Raw genomic sequence first — 3,610 nt, 5'->3', positions numbered from 1 at the left:
TGCGATCTTTCCCTGATATAACTTCAACTGCACTTATGATTCTTCCCAGATCTCTTCAATGAGATCCATGGATTCTTGGAGTAAGGAGTGGTTCCGGACGAGATCGTGCGTATCTCGTCTATGAGACGGGACTGCAGTTTCTACTGGGGTGACTGCTTCACATCCGTACACCATTTAATAGGGAGTGTGTCTTGTCAATGTTCTTTCTGTGGTCCGATAGGCCCATAGGACGTGGGGCAACTCTTCCAGCCACTTTCTGTTGTAGGCTTGTAGCTTTTTCTTTAATGTCCCTTTCAAAATCTTGTTCACGACCTCTATTTTCCTGTTTGCTTGAGGCCTTGTGACTGCTAAGAAGCTTTTGATGATGCCATGTCTTTCACAGAAATTATTGAAGTGGATGCTATCAAATTGCTTCCCATTGTCGGACACGATTTTGTGAGGGAGGTCGTATTGGCACACTATGTTGTTGATGATGAAGTCCAGGGCCTTTTTGGAGGTGACAGTGCTCATTGGTTCCGCTTCGACCCACTTGGTGTAACAGTCGACAGCTACAATGGCATATTTTACTCCGCCCTTCCCAGTCAAGAAGGATCCTACCAAATAAATTCCCCAAACTACAAAAAGGCTAGGGATTGGTCATTAGGGTTATCTCTGTTAGAGGGGTTCGCGGGATCTTCACGTACCTTTGGCATTGTTCGCACTTGTGGACGTAATTGACATAGTCCTTCTTCATTGTTGGCCAGAAATATCCTTGCCTAGGGATCTTCTTGGACAAGCTTAGTTCGACTATGTGAATTCCACAAGAACCTTTATGCACTTTGTGCATGATTGCACTCATTTTGGTCCCGGATATGCATCAAAGATAGGGCATGGATAATCCTCTGTGATAGAGTCTGTCGTCCATCATGACGTATCTAGGAGTCTGGTTTTGAAGCTTTCTAGCAGCGGCCCTGTCTGTGGGAAATTCCCCAGTGGTTAGATATAAGATGAGAGGGCACATCCAGAACATAGTGTAATCGATGGCGTTGATATTTGTGGGAGCTTGAATACAGGGCACAGGTAAATGGTCGATGAGGACTACCCTAGAGACTTCTGCTTCAACATCCATGGCCAATTTTCCCAGTGTGTCTGCAAACACATTCTGTTCCATGGGGATCTGGCGAATGAAGTATCTTTTGAAAGATTGGAGTAACTCCTGGGTTCGTGCCACGTAGGCAATTATCCTCTCCCCCTTCATTTGGTATTCTCCTGGAATCTGCCTAACCACCAGTTGGGAGTCGCTGTTGACTTCAATCTTCTCTGCCCCTACCTCCCGGGCCAAGCGTAATCCGGCCAACATGGCCTCGTGCCCAGCCTCGTTGTTCGATGCTTTGAATACGAAGTGTAGGTCGACTAGCAACTGGTGACCTTGAGGGGATATGAGGATGATCCTGGTCCCAGCCCTATTCTCATTAGAGGCTCTGTCTACAAAGATCTTCCAAAAGGGCATTACGGGGTCAACAGGTTCTTCGTCCTTGGTTATCCCGGTGCATTTCAGAATGAAGTCAGCCAAGGCTTGTCCCTTGATGGAGATTCTGGGGACATAGGTGATATTGAACTAGCTCAGCTCCATGGCCCATTTAAAATGTCTTCCCAATGACTTGGGTTTCTGTAATACTTGTCGTAGGGGATGGTTCAACAATACCTTGATGGCATGGGCCTGAAAGTAAGGTCTTAACTTCCTGGAAGCAGTAAGTAAGAAAAATGTAAATTTCTCGATTAAAGGGTATTTGGACCCCTAGCCCAGTAAACTTTTGCTTACATAATAGACCAGGTGTTGGACCTTTCCCTCTTCTCGTACTAATGCGGCGCTGATGGCGTATTCTAACACTGCCAAATATAGGTACAGTGGTTCCCCCATCCATCGATTTTGACAAGATTGGCGCTTGGGTCAGATGCTCCTTCAACTTTTGGAAGGCCTCTTCGCATTCGGTTGTCCACTCAAACCTCTGGTTTCCACGAAGTATGTTGAAGAATGGGATTCACTTGTCCGTGAACTTCGACACAAAGCGACTCAAAGCTATTATTCTTCCCGTCAGGCTTTGAACATATTTATGTTTTCGTGGTGACAGCATGTCGATTAGTGCTCTGATCTTTTCTGGGTTCGCTTCTATCCCTCTTGAGCTTACTATGAAGCCTAGAAACTTCCCGGATGCCACGCCAAAATTGCACTTCTTGGCATTTAGCTTCATCCCATACTTCTAGAAAATGGCAAATGTTTCTACCAGCTTGTCCGCATGTTGGTTCGATGTCTTAGACTTGACCAACATGCCGTCTATATAGACCTCCATGTTCTTCCCTAGTTGGTTCCAGAACATCCTGTTGACTAGTCTTTGGTAGGTGGCCCCAGCCTTCTTGAGCCCAAGGGCATGACAATATAGCAGTACACACCCTTGTCCGTCTGGAAGCTGGTGTGTTCCTAGTCCGCTACATGCATCAAGATCTGGGTGTAGCTGGAGTAAGCGTCCATGAAGCTTAGCAACTCGGCATCCACGATCTGTTCAATCCGGGGCAGAGGGAAGGAATCCTTTGGGCATGCCTTGTTGAGATTCGTGAATTTTATGCAAGTCCTTCATGTTCCGTTTGGCTTTGGTACCAACACTGGATTTTCCAGCCAAATAGGATACAAGGCCTCCCGGATGAAGTTGATCGAGGAAAACTTCTCAACTTCTAGCTTGAGGGCCTCTTCCCTTTCCGCGCCTAGGGGCCTTCGCTTCTGTCGGACAGGAATTGTGTTCTCGTCAATATTCAGAGCATGACATATGACATTGCACAAAATCCTGGTCATATCTGAGTAGGACCAAGCCAGGACGTCTTGGTTTTCTTTTACATGAGCAATTATGGTAGCCCTGACCTCCGGATTCAAGTTCCTTCCTACCTGGATTACTTTGGTTGAGTCGGCGTCACTGAGGCACACCTCCTCAACCTCCTCCATGGGTTCTAATGCTCTATCTGCCTCTATTCACAGATCCAATTTATCGTCCTCCTAGAGCACCCTCTATGCTGGTAGTGGCGATAGGATTGGATCAGCGTTTTCCCTTTCAAGAGCCTCTACGTGGACCATGAAGATAGGTCAGGCGGAGACGTGATAACATTTCTAGGCACTCTTGATTTGCCCGTACAGTACCCACTCGGTCGTTATCACATGGGAACTTCATGCATAGATGGTGGATGGAGGTGATGGCGCCAAAATCGACCAGAGCGGGGCACCCAAAAATTATGTTGTACGCAGTGGAGCAATCCACCACTACGAAGGTGCAGTACTTGAACGAGCTCTGATCCTTGTTCCCCAGCATCACGGGGAGTTGAATCTTACCCATCGGGAGCAATGAATTACCATTGAATTTGTAGTGCTGTGTTGGGCAGGAGGCTAGGCCTGCCTCTGTTAGGCCAATCGCCGTGAAGGCTGGCTTGAATAGGACATTGATAGAACTCCCGCTATCCACCAACACTCGGGATACTCTCTTGTTGGCAATTTGGGCATCAATGACCAAAGGGTCGTGATGCGAAAAATGAACGTTATGGGCAGGTTCATCAGCTTTGAGCCCTGGGTCGGAGTCTGGACCAATGT

The sequence above is a fragment of the Humulus lupulus genome, chromosome 3 (assembly GCF_963169125.1).
Source record: "Humulus lupulus chromosome 3, drHumLupu1.1, whole genome shotgun sequence".
Taxonomy (NCBI): Eukaryota; Viridiplantae; Streptophyta; class Magnoliopsida; order Rosales; family Cannabaceae; genus Humulus; species Humulus lupulus.
This window is presented reverse-complemented; position numbering follows the sequence as displayed.